The 14,303-nt window shown below is 37.1% G+C and overlaps 1 pseudogene; it reads left to right on the top strand.

Moving 5' to 3' along the window:
• LOC107745420 (trichohyalin-like) overlaps positions 1–14,303 on the top strand; it is a 182,819-nt pseudogene that overhangs the window by 128,641 nt on the left and 39,875 nt on the right.

Raw genomic sequence — 14,303 nt, forward strand, 5'->3', positions numbered from 1 at the left:
CGTTCTATATTAATGCGCTGCTTTAATTGATGCACACTAACCAACACGCATCACTCGCGCGCACACACACACACACACACAGAGAGAGAGGTCAGAGTAATTTGTACAGAATTAATTGTTTGTACAGAGAGGCGCGCAGACGCAGCTACACACAACTGTCATCTCTCTCTGTCTCTCTCTCTCTCTCTCTCTCTCTCTCAAACGATTGATCGATAATTAATTTAAATACATGCTATAATTAATTAAAATAAATGTGGTCTTACCGCACTATTTCATCTCTTTGTATGATTTGAAGCGGGCAGAATGCTAGCGCTAACGTGCCGTAACTGATGAAAATAACTGTCATTTTTACCCATTCGGTCAAATATTGTGCTGCAAAGAGCAATACTAGTTTTAACTTTTCTATAACTTGGCAAATGACCATGGAATAAGCGGGATAATCAATGGCTAGCCGTGCGTTCAAGGATTTTAAATGCACTTCGCGTCGGGCGATTCTTTGCCTCCACGTCGTGCATTTAAAATCCTTTAACACACGGCTAGCCGTTGATTATCCCTTACTTAAACTGCATATAGCCTACTGTCACAAATTACATTTCCCCTCACACATATCAGTAGATACGTTATTTGTGTCTGTACTTTGAGTATGTATATACATATATTATATTTAGCCTACTTAATTTGATACTTTTTTATTTTTGACTTAAATTTAAATCAGAATTGATTCAGTAAATCTGTATTAATTCTCAGCCATATTGAGTGATGCCTACTTCCAAATTTGAATTATTGTTATATTGTGGATATTATTTTGTTCCCGTTTTCAAAGTCTATGGGTTTGTTTTAACATTTTTCTATTCACTTAGAAAGATACAGTTATAGCACACCTCCCCTCAACAAGATACATGATTTGGGGGATCATTCATATCTGTAGCACAAATGGTGTATGCCAGAGTTCAGTGGGGTTTGATGAAATCCCTCACTCTAAGTATGAGCAAAGGTTACTCAGATCATTCATTTATTTCCTTCAATTCTAATCCATTCTTTGGTAAGAATCAGTTGTCTAGTGAGTATGTGAGAGTTACAGATTGCGTTCTTGTTTTCAGGTCCACTTGACCTGACAGCTGTCATGTTTTCATTCAAACGGAGACATCCATCCTTAACATGTTAATCCTATAATCACTTACTCTTTCTCTCTCATTCCCTTTTCCTCTCCCCCTCACTCTTATCTCTAGTGTCACAGAGATCCAGGGGAAATAAAAGGTTATCTTAACCCACTGTCAGATAGCAGTGTGTCACAGAACTCAGCGAAACCTTCAAGCAACCATAATAAACAAAGGAAGAAAGGTCTTCACCAATCTTCTAAACACCATCACCTTCAAGCTCGCTCAGGAGATACCAGCTCAGTTGGGAGACACATACTCCCCTGATTCTCCTGGCATTGAGGGAACCAATGGGGCTGTTGGGAAGTGTTGGTGTAAGAAGGTGAAAAATATTTGTGAGTTGGGGTGGGCTGATGGGGGGATGCAGAAGGCTTAACAGTTGACAGATGACACCCTCAGGGAATCTATACCGTACTGCACATTGAGAGAGAATTGGAGAAACTAGAGAATGAGGGAATGAGACAGAGAGCGAGAGACTGATTGTTATTCAACTTAGCAATGCAAGGATTTCTCTGCTATGTTGTGCTTAACATTAGGCCAGGAGCTTTGTGTGGTGTAGATGTTTTGCAGAGGGCAAGAAAAGAAGAAAGATGAGAGGAGACTTTCCGTTTATTAGAAACCAGGCTAAGACATGCAAGGTCTTTGCTTATGTCCTGATCGACAGGAAGGTTGGTCTTAGAGCCAGAGGGAGAATTTGTCTGAGGAGCCATGTGTCTGAAGTCATCTGGGTTGAGTGCTTGTGTGTAGGTGTGAGTGGGTCAGGTTTTACCTTCATTGCAGGGACAATGGAAGCACCAACACATTACTTACCAATACTGATGATTATTTTCACGTTAAGGCAGATAATGGCTGAAATGTATACAATTTATAATATTTTGTCTACGTAAGTTAAAAATAATACTGTCTAAATCTAAAATAATTAATTTTAAGGCAAGACAGTTTAGGAAAAAAACATATTGTTGGTCATTGTTGAGATTTGGGCTATTTTGCTTCTGTAACTTGTCTTCCTTCAGAGTATTTGAATTAAAACAAAGTACACATTTGAGTGTTTATTTTATTACACTTTATCTATTGAGTCTGTAGATTTAAATACATATCGCTTTCTCAGAATACGTTTTTTTGGTCATCCACTGAACCAAAAATCTCCACTTGAGTAGCACTTACATACACCAAACTTTCCAGTTTTATTCACAGAATAAAAAATAAATAAAATTAAAAATAAAAGGTGCTGCCAGACCTGACTCCAGAATCAAATCACTGAGGGTGCTTCTTAAATTAGTGAGGGTGTGCTCTCTCTCGCTCTCTCTCTCTCTCACTCGCTCTCGCTCTCTCTCTCTCTCTCTCTCTCTCTCTCTCTCCATGCTGGGAAGCGGTAGTGTGGGAGGGTGATCACGGTGAGAGGGAAAATTGAAAGTTTTTTTCCTAACTAATCTCTTGGGAGTTTTTTTGGAAGGGTTTCTATGTGTTTATTTTCGCAGGATTAGTTAGATTTTTGTTTGATTCGACAAATTTCAAATTTTTGTTCGTGTATAATAGGCTAATATTGTCGTTGCAGGACGGAGATGGCGTCGCACTTGAGTGTGCAGGCGTCATCTCTGTCACTCCGTCATGGTATTAGGTGTGTCACGAATAATGGAGAATCTGTGGAAGACGTGCTGTTAGAGGTGGCTGAGAAAGTGGGACATGAAAATATTGTCTCTGCGTCCCGAATGAATAAAGCGGTGGTGGTTTTTCTCAAGGATGAACTACTAGTCTACCGTATGATTGAAAGCGGGATTTCGGTAAGTGGCGCTTTTGTTCATGTTCAACCATTAATGACTCCAACAAGTAAAGTGACCATTTCAAATGTTCCGCCGTTCATTCCTGATGCTGAAATTGAGCGTGAGCTAACGCGTTTTGGGAAACTTGCCAGTGGAATCAGAATGGTTCCACTTGGCTGCAAAAATGCAAATTTGAAACATGTGCTGTCGTTTAGGCGACAAGTGTTTATGTTTTTAAATTCGCAAACGCTAAACGTGTCGTTTCGATGCATGTATGAAGGCAGGTCGTTTATGTTGTATGCGAGCACAGGTGAGATGCGCTGTTATGAGTGCGGTGCGGTTGGGCACGTAAGGTTAATATATATATATATATACACTATATAAATAATATATTTGTGCCATCTATTGGTATGGCGCAAGAGCGCAAGAGTTCTCAATGCTGCACAATGAATCTCTTATTTACATTGTGTCTACACTTTGTTATAATGAGATGATTCACGCTGAATGAAACACCTGAACAAAAACTGCGGCGATTTGAGCAGTGAGTGGATTCTAACTTAAATGCCTCTGATTGGCTGTTGGGTTCAAGAAATCAACAGATATGTCTGTGATTGTCTACATTGCTCAACGCTGCAAAAGATGTTGAAATAGAAACCAATCTGCAGAGCGCAAACCATAAAACACTGGATAGTTTGCCAAATCTGCAATGAAATGCCATTATTACACCATTAACTGAGGGTGCTATTGATTTTAGCACCCTCAATAATGACAATAATGAAAATGTGTTAAATGCAGAAAGTTTTCTTTGACATTTTAGTGGTAGAAGAAAGAAATTATATTGTTGAATAGAATAGAATAGAATAGGTCAATGGTAAGTCCCCACCATGAAAGAAAAACAAGTTTGTACATGTGAAGCAAATGTTTGGAAGTTGCATGACACAATTGCTAGACTAGCATGCAGAATTTGAGAATGTCATGGTGAATTAATGAGTTGAAGCACTGAGAGTGATAGACACACATGTAAACACTGTCTGGCATGCATGAAACGAATACACGCTCATACACACACAGGCACACAAAAGCCCCCTGTTAGCATATTAATAGTCTCGCTTAGCCAGACTTTTGACTTGCAGCAACAAAGTTTGATCCACTTTGCAGATGATTCTGTTATGACATGAAGAGGCCGTCTATCTGACGTGTTTATGTACGGGTAAATCTGAATAAAAATAAATGAAATTGAACAATAATAGAATTACGTGGGAAAAAAATGTCTGTAAATGGTAGTGCATAAAATACTTGAGGATTAGTGGAAATGTGTGAATACCGTTCAAATAATTGAAGCCACAAACTCCAGTGATTAGTTCTTCCTCAACGGCGCTGATCATAATAACATAATATCACTTGGCGCCACTATTGATTTTATTCTGTGTTTTATTAGACTCCTGCATACACTCTGGTCACTTCTGTGCTTGCTAACCAAGTTTCACATTATAATTCAAACTACAGAGGGATATAAAAAAAAATAAAAAAAAACACTTAACAGCTGTATGTCAAATTGTGTTTCCACCTCTTTTCCACCTGCTTTCTTTCTTTTTCACCTTCTCCCTCTCACTCAGTGAGATTTCAACACCCATTATACCCTCGATGGTACCTGTTAACTTCACACATGGACATGCCCTTGGCTACACTCGTTTACACGTCATTGTTTAGCTGCTCACGCTGAGTTGCTGGTGTTAGAAGCAGATGCCAGGGGGACATGCTTGGATGACTTTTTTGGGGAAGGGGAATTTTTTCAATATCTCTCGCGCACTCATAGGCAATAGAGGAAAGAGGGAACAGATGTTAGTGGCCGATGCTTTAAATAAAAACACATCTTTGTTGTCTTGCAGGATAAAATCCGTGGAGAAGGAGGATCTGCGAGTGTTGTGGAGTGAACAGACGGCCGCCATTGAGAGGTACAACCATAAAAAATAAAAATCACAAATATCTCAATGTCACAACACAGTTGATATTAAAAGTCAAGATATTAAAGGGATAGTTCACCCAAAAATAAAAATTCTGTCATTAATTCCCCTCATGTCGTTCCAAACCCGTAAGACCTCCGTTCATCTTCGGAACGCAAATTAAGATATTTTTGATGGAATCTGACAGCTCTCTGACCCTCCCATAGACAGCAAGGGTACTACCACGATCAACGTCCAGAAACGTAGCAAGGAGATCGGTAAAATAATCCATGTGACATCAGGGGGTTAACCGTAATATTATGAATCTACGAGAATACTTTTTGTGCGCAAAAGAAAAAAAAAAACGACTTTATTCAACAATTCATCTCCTCCCCGTCATTTTGACGCCATTTTGGAGAGTATCCACTGAACGCAAACAGCGTATGTTGTTCTGTGTCAGCCGCACCTGACACAGAACAACATACACTGTTTGGAGACTAATTGTTGAATAAAGTCGTTATTTTTTTTTCTTTTGCATACAAAAAGTATTCTCGTAGCTTTGTAATATTACGGTTAAATCCCTGATGTCACATGGATTCTTTTACCGATCTCCTTGCTACGTTTCTGGACGTTGATCTTAGTAGTACCCTTGCTGTCTATGGGAGGGTCAGAGAGCTGTCAGAATGCATCAAAAATATCTTAATTTGTTTTCCGAAGATGAACGGAGGTCTTACGGGTTTGGAATGAGATGAGGGTGAGTAATTAATGAGAGAATTTTCATTTTTGGGTGAACTAACCCTTTAAGGTCTGCAACCAAAAGCAGAGATTTCGGTCTGAATTCTGTAAATATAAATAATGAGAATAAAAATAAAAATAATAAAATAATTTATGTATAAAACATAAATATTGAAAAAATATATTTTTAAATGAATTATTAATTTTAAAGTTACTTTTATTAACTTTAAAAAAGTAATGTTAGCTATAGTAGTCATTTTCCAAGTTTTATACGTTGGCAGCTAATTCTGTTTTTTTTTTTTTATGTGAAACATCAGACAGAGACATTTGAAGTAAATAAATATAAGATGACAAAGCAACCTTGGCAAATATAATTTTCCTCTGAGAAGAGAAAAACAGTAGTTTCTCAGATTTACACAAATACTGAACTCACATGGACCAGGAAGTTATAAATAGAGGCATGCTGAGCTTCTTTGGTCACATTTTGTCTGTTTTGATTGATGTCAGGGTCCACTAAACTGTGCACAACCATGAACTATTGTATATTAGTGTGACATGGGTGTGTTCATGGTGGAGACAGTGTTTGCTAGTGTCTGTCAGTCATCTGTAAGTGTCTCAGTGGATTGATGCACATTCCTGGATGTGGTTTGGAGTGCTGTGTGCTGTTTGTCACAATTGCTCACCAGTCTGAAGCGAGGACGGCACGCTGATAAAGAAAGGCTGAAAAGACCTGAAAGCTTTTCACAGAGGGCTAAGAGACCTCAGACACAAAGAGACACAAATACCAGTTTTCCATTACAGGCATTAAGCATGTTTTTAAAAATATCATCATTTAGACTGGTTTCTACTGCATGGATAGAAGACAAGTTAAATCTCATTTGATACACATAAAGCTACAAATCAGTCCCCTGGTAAGATGTTTTATGTCTTTTAAAAATGTCTCTTATATTCTCCAAGACTAAATTTATTTGATCAAAAATAAAGTAAAAAAAATATATACATATATATATATTTATAAAAATTTAAAATAGCTTTTTTAACATTTTCTATAAAATGCTTTAATATATTTTAACATGTAATTTATGATGGCAAATCAAAATTTTCAGCAGCCAGAAATCGTTCCATCAGAAGATTTCTTTAGAAATCATTATAATATGCTAATGTGGTGTTAATGGTGAAAAATAACGCGTTAAAATTATTAACGCATTTAACGCACTTGCCCCTCCCCAGACCTATGTGGGTCATCTGACATTTCATAAAGTCTATTGATGACAAATATGAGGCAGGGCAACAACTCACTGCGTGATGGAGCCTAGAGAACGTAGTTAGAATGTCCCTAAAATTCAAGATATGTGGCAAAAATGCCCCGTTTGAGTTTTTGTCTCATATTTACATAATATAGTTAAGCAATAGGCTAAGTGCAATATCACACGAGTGCAAATGTGATACTGAACTTATAAAACAGTTCAGCAAGTACGATTTTAACCCATTTAATCCCACCCGTCACAATAGTGACTGTAAAAAAGGTTTTCATTTATAAAGCTCTAAAAACCTTACTGACTGAGTTTTTAGTGCACTTCCTGCAAATATGGAAAAAATAAAGGGTCTCAATGAAATATGTGCAGTTTCACATGATTAGTGCAAACTGTCACATGACCGGAGCAGTTTATTTCCTGTTTGCACCTTGAGAAGATGATAACTGCATCAAAGCTCCAAAACAAAAGGCTAATTTTACGGATTTTTTTTACAGTGTGGTAAAGTATGTCAACATAAAGATATGTCAAAGATTTTTGGTACACATTATCTTTAAGGTGTCTAGTATTAATATATGAATTCACATATATTCAGTTTTGTTGAGTGTGGTCATAGAATGAGTAAACATGTTGATGGTCACAATAGTGACCGGTGGGATAACAGTGAACTTAGGTTTACAATATAAATCCAATTGCAGTTGCTAGTGAAAATTACACTAAAATGTTGCAATGACAAAATATTGCACTAAATTAAAAATTAAAATGTTACAAAAATTTACAATATTGATGTTATAATACTGGTAGCACTAATATAAAAATTTGATGTTATATTTTACAAAAAGGTAACAATTTTGAAATGCGTTGATGGTTGAATTTTTTTAGTTTTTTATCTCAGTGTTCCTATCAATGTTGCATAAGGTTTTTTATGCATAATAATAACCCTAGAATAAGATCAAACAGTTTAAAATAGCTGGGCTAAAATATTTAACAATTTTTATGACTGCAGAAATATGTTAATTCAGTACTCACCTCATCCCACCGGTCACAATTGTGACCGACCATAAAACACAATTTTTCACACACTTTTCCAAAAAAATGTCAAAAAAGAATTATTGATTATTTCAAAGGGTTACTAATGACACATCATTTGTATATTTTCATGTCTGGGAAAAATTTGGGATTAAACAGTTAATATTGTGTCATTTTAGACACAATGTTGTCTGTTTTGCTCAATTTTGCCAACGAAAATATAGAGACAAAGCAGAACTGTTCGTCTCCGAGCAACACACTGCGGCATTTCATTTCTTAATGCACGTTTTGAATGAATTGGGTGAACCATTTGACGCGTTGAACCATTGGCCATAGGATTTGAAGCGGCGCTGCACAGACCAATCGGTGTATGACAACAAAGGACCGCGAGAGCGATTCAAAAGCATAAGGAGTCGTCTGCTCTCTATAGCTCTTGTGGTACTTTGATGTGACACACTGATCGATCTGATGGTGATGATCCGCTTCAAGTCGAACAAGCCTAATGATTCAATCGACCATTCATAAAGAACCATTTACTTCACTCCTGAATGAATCAGCCATTTGAACGAATCAAATGAATGAATGATGACTTAATCATTAAGACATTTTCCACCACCTACTAGCAGTTTTAGTTTATTATTTAGAGTAACGTTTCATTAAAGAAATAATTTAATATTTCCATAGTAATAATAATAAAATTAATACAATTAATTATTAAAGGTATGGCTCGAATAGTTCCTGTATCAAATGAAGGCCCGCCTTCTTAAAATACGAAATTGGTTAGCTGGGCCAGTGTGTGTTGTGATTGGCATCACTCGGCTCCTGGTCGGGAAATGTCACGCCCCTTACTATAGCCGCCTGCGAGCTTCAGTGTAAATATTGCATCAAAATCAAATCAATTTGAGCGTGATTTAAACCCGAATGATTATAACCACTCTAAGTTTGTCTGCCTTGGGAAAGCTAGCGTGTCTCCGACATAGTGATAACACTCGAAATTATTAAAGGTATAGTTCACCCACCCAAAAATGACAATTGTGTGACAATCATGGTCCAAAAGAGTATATGTATAAATTGTATCAAACAAAATATTTCTTGCTGAAGCTACTTGTTGTAATGCCTATTTGATGCTTTACACAATACATATATACATATATATATATATATATATATATACACATACAAACAGAATAGAAAGAAAGTCACTTGAAAGTTCAAAAGAACAGCGTTCACTTGAAATAGAAATATTTTATAACATTATAAATGCCTTTACAAATAAATAAATAAAAATAATAAAATAAAGTAATTAAGATATTTTTGTAATAAGGCTGCACAAATTGCAGCCTGGAAATAAAATGAACAGGAAATAAAAGTTTGAAGTTTGCAGCCAGTTTCAGGCTCTGCTTTGTACTTTATATGTGGAAATTGTCTGGTACTACAAAAGGAGGATAAAGGACAGAAGACAGATATGAGAGAAAGGTGAAAGAGGACCCGATGCCTTTGAGCTTAGAAAGTAGCACATATGTGAGTGATGTTCTGCGCTCTGAAGTCTTACGCCCTCCCCCTTCTCTCCATGTATCACAGCTCTGTTTCAGACGGAGTGATATTGTATAGATATTAAATTCTGTAATGTTTCAGCAGGCTTAATCTACGTGTGAAGTTCTGTGATAGCAGATGGAAGCACTTCCCACTCACTGGGCTTTGGGTTTCAGAGCCTCACATACACACACACTTCACATCTCGGTTTTCAAAGCTCCTTTAATTTTCACCATCCCTAAAGAGCCACGATATCTGCAAAGTAGACTCATATGTCACAGGCGCTAATGCTTTTTTCTGATGACAGATATCAGACTGAATCTATTTTAAATCTGACCCCTGTCATCTTTAACCATGGTTCTCACTCTTCCATACTTAAAAAGTATGAAAGAGTGACTCCCCAACTCCGCAACACCCACAGAGAAGCCCATGTGCTCCCCACATTGCTTTCATTTTGTATTTGACTTTATAGTGAACATATGTTAAGCTTCAGCATTTCATTTATTGTTTAGGCATTCCAAAGCAGCCAGTGTGTACTTTGGGAAAATGGTTTATCCCCAACATTCAAGCATACAAAAAAATCCACAGATGTGAGCGTGCCTGTGGGATGGCGCTTATCTTTGTCAGACTTAAGGACATTAGCTCAGATCTAAGGCCATCTAAGGCCAACTCTTTTGTTTTTCTGTGCCTGGTTCTTCTTAGAGGAGCCTGAAGAGATCTTCTGCTGCACTGTCTTGAGGAGACTATCTGATCTTTATGTGATAACTGTTCTTCATGGGAAGTATGCCATTATCACACCTTTTCCTAAAGTGTCTTCCACAATCGGGAGAGAGGAGGCTGGAGGCTAACAGATAAGATCTGCTATGTTAGGGAATTTCCTACTTTTGTCCTGCAGGGAAAAGATAGACAGACAGTCATAAAGGGAGAGAAATAGAAATGTAATGGTTTCTCCAGGAAGTCCTTGTTCAGGCAAAGGAAGTTTTATTATTATTATTATTATTTTTCAGTTTGTGTTAAGTGTGAAGAAGAACTTTTCACCTCAACTACATCTTATTGTCCATGTGCCTACTGACAATGGTGTAATCCTGTAGTACCAGAGCCTGCAGTTTTAGGGCCACCACAATCCACTTTTCTAGGACCCTAGTTGTTTTGTGACAGCGTAGGCAGTATTCCTATCAAATACTAACAACTTATAGCTTTAACATTGTATTCCACCCAAATAATTAATTTTTTGAAATTCAACTTGGTTGCTAAGAGGTTAGAGTAAAGGTACGGTCACATTTGCCATTGTTCAGTGAATTTTTGCGGGACAAAATCCAGCCGTTTCAATAGGAATACATGCAATCTGAAATTTTTGTGAGTGAAAAATTCACCATGCATATTTTACATTGGGTTCAAGTTGGTCACCAACCGAAATCTGCTGGGTTTGAAAGTGACTAATGTGTTAACTGTGCTTCATACATTACTACACTACTGACAATAGACAATGGACCTTTTTTCCTCACAAACATTTACAGGCAACAAAGTGATTTCTGATGCAGATTATCAGTAGGTGGCAATAAGTGAATCTCTCTTTATGAGTTATTCATTAAATCTTTTTATTTCAACCAGTTCATTCAGAAACACAGATTAATTTACAAGTGAAACAAACCAGTCATTGAATCTTTCATTTAACTGATTCGTTCAAACAAGTTAATTCATTCAACAATGAAATACCAAGCTCAGATATTGATCCAGCTTCAGTTGATTCAACTTTTATGTATTTTGTAACTATTTTCCTTGGCCGAGTAAAAAAAGAGAGAGTAACAGTATACTACTGTATATTGTAATATATTGTGTATATTAAATTATTGTTTATTGAAAAATACTTGTATGTTAGTTTAAATATAGGCCTATACTGCTGTTGAAAAGTTTAGAGTCAGTAAGACCTTTACTGTTCTTTTCAAATTTCTATTCATTGAAGAATCCTGAAAAACATGTATTGGTTTCCACAAAAATATTAAGCAGCACAACTGTTAACCCAGTATTTGTTTGTGCTCGTGTTTTGTTTTTGCATAGCAACATGTGCTAATGCCAGCTCTATTGGAATCAACTGTGAATGTTAAGAAACAAATAAATCTGCTAAGACAACCAACATGTAATCATCCAAAACACAACATATGTTCCTCTTTTCAGCAGGATAGGGTGTATGTAGGCATTATGCATTGAGGCAGCACTCTTGGTATCGGAACAGATCTATTTATTTTGTGTGAGCACAGACGTGTGCAGATATCTAGTTTAATGTGGGTGTAAATGGTTACATGTATCGTGAGTCAATGTGTTCACACTTTCCCCTGAAGGCTAGACCTGAGGGAGAAGGAGGAGAACATGTCATGTCAACAACGATGCGAGTCCATGCAGGAGCAACTGTTGGCATGGCAACAGAAACAGGAGGAGGTGACCTGGAGACTAGAACGGGCAGAAGGCGAGATGAAGGACCTAAGAGTGGCCCGATCCACTTTACCGCAGGAGCGGTCTGTTAGACAAACACACTCACTAGTCACACTCCGCAGCAGGAGAGAATAAATAGTGTTGCTTACTTTACACAAATACATGTGTGCAGCCACACTACAGCTGTTAAGGTTTTTTTTTTTCTTTTTCTGTTGCATCCCTCCGTCCCACCTGCTCCTCTAAATAGTCTGTCGGCATGTCTGGACCTGTAGGATATGACTCACTGTTTGCGAACCTGTTTCCTCTCTATCTGTCTTCATTTGCAATGGTAAAACAAACCAGAAGCTGGTTTGCAGAAGCTGTGCTGTAACTAAAGCTGTGCGTTTCTGGGATATTACCTGTATTAAGGGGTGTTCTTAGGCATGATGTGAAGCAGAGTGTGGGCCAGTTCACATAGACATGTTTTTGCGTGAAAAACGTGAGACGTGGGACAATGGAATGGAGGGAAAATAATGTATGGTCTGGAGACGGAGACCTATTTTTTTACAAGTTGAACTTATTAAGTTGGCTTGAAAAAGCCAACTTACTGATCTGCTATAAGCTTCTTCTTCTTCTGAGCCAAAATTTAGTCAGTATCTCCTCCTAGAGCTTTAAAGCTAGATCTATCTATCTATCTATCTATCTATCTATGGGTGAATTCCAAACGGAAGTGAGCATTCGAAGGGCAGAGCCCTTGGAGAGTGTTCTTTGAAGGGTGCAGGGCATTACTGTCTCGTATAAGCGTTTGGAACTCCCTTGGAGAAGGGAATGACTGACCAAATGTTACCTTGACAACGCTGCGCATGCGTGCAGCATTCAGCACTCCATCAGTTGTTGCAAATAAATATTTATTATTATTATTATTATTATTATTATTATTGTTATTATTATTATATTCAAATAGTGTCTAATTGTGTGTTATTTACTATTAAACTTTTTCAAACTAAACTAAAAACTTAAATCATATTTCTATCACTGACAAAAAATATTTTGTATTACATTAAAATAAAGACAAATGTAATTAGCCTATTCTACTTACGTCTGTATGTGAAATCCAAATCAACCCCAACTTTGCTTTAAAATGCATCGCAAGGTCTCCTAACTGAAGATCACATGATCACAAATGGAAATCACTTCTGTGAAGTGACCATTGCATGTTGCCTTTGCTAACGGACTTCTGGAAGGGGCCTTCGTGAATGGATTTAGTTCTTCACTTTCTTTTAGAACATCCCTACAAATGGTGTCCCCTTCCCGAAGTACCCTTCGAGGGCGCAAAAAAGCTGTTTGGAATTCGCACTATCTATCTATCTATCATGTAATATTTCTAATCTATCTGTCTATGCTAATCATGCTACGAACATGTTATCAACATGCTAAAAACATGCTAGCAACATTCTAAAAACACTCACATGCTAGCAAAATGCTAATCATGATAAAACATTCTAGCAACATGCAAACAACATGAAAATCATGATAACATGCTAATAACATTCTGGCAAAATGCTAACAACACGTTAATCATGTTAGCAACATGGTAATCATGCTAATAACATTTTAGTAACACGCTAATCATGCTAGAAACATGCAAACAACATGCTAATAATGCTAGAAACATGCTAGCAACATGTTAATCATGCTAGAATCATGCTAGCAACATGCTAATCATGCATTCCAACAACATGCTAATCATGCTAGCAACATTCTAACAATATGCTTATCTTGCTAGAAACATGCTATCTAAACAAGCTAGAAACATCTGTCTAATCTATCTATCTAAACTTTCAAACTTCAAGCTTTTGCAACTGCTTCAAACTTTCAGTCAAGGCTTTTTCAAGCCAACTTCAAAGTTTGTTCACGAACTTTATGCTACTCATCTAGTTTTAATTTGAACACCACATTTTAATAACACTGTGTCATTCGTGAGATGCTGCAAAAGACGTGAGAGTACAACATGACATTCTAAAAACGCACTGTCAAGTTGGAAAGCAGTTGCTTTGTTAAAATAATGTGTCTTTTGAAATTGCATTGTTTTTCATTCCACTGCCCTGCGCCTCAAGTTGTCAAATGTAAAGGAACCATTTTCACTGTGCTGCTTTTCCACTGTTTTTCTAAGACTTTTTTAAACACATCTTTAAACCATGCATTTTTTTTTCATACCAGTGTATCTCTTGTTTTTTACACTGGAAAAAGTGTTTTTCATTCCATTGCGCTGATTTTCAGTTGTTGTTTTTGTGTGTGTGTTAACCTGTGCTAGACTAATGTTTTTGACCATTGTGCTTTTGTAGTGTCACACACTTGGCACTGCATTCAAAAGCCAACACTTAAAGGTGGGGTAAGCGATTTCTGGTAGCCAATGTTGACATTTTAAATCACCAAAACAAACACGCCCCTACCCCAAAAGGGTCTTGCCCCTATTTTGATAGC

This window comes from Sinocyclocheilus rhinocerous, unplaced genomic scaffold, assembly GCF_001515625.1.
Source record: "Sinocyclocheilus rhinocerous isolate Xijiao unplaced genomic scaffold, SAMN03320098_v1.1 scaffold3303, whole genome shotgun sequence".
Classification (NCBI taxonomy): Eukaryota; Metazoa; Chordata; class Actinopteri; order Cypriniformes; family Cyprinidae; genus Sinocyclocheilus; species Sinocyclocheilus rhinocerous.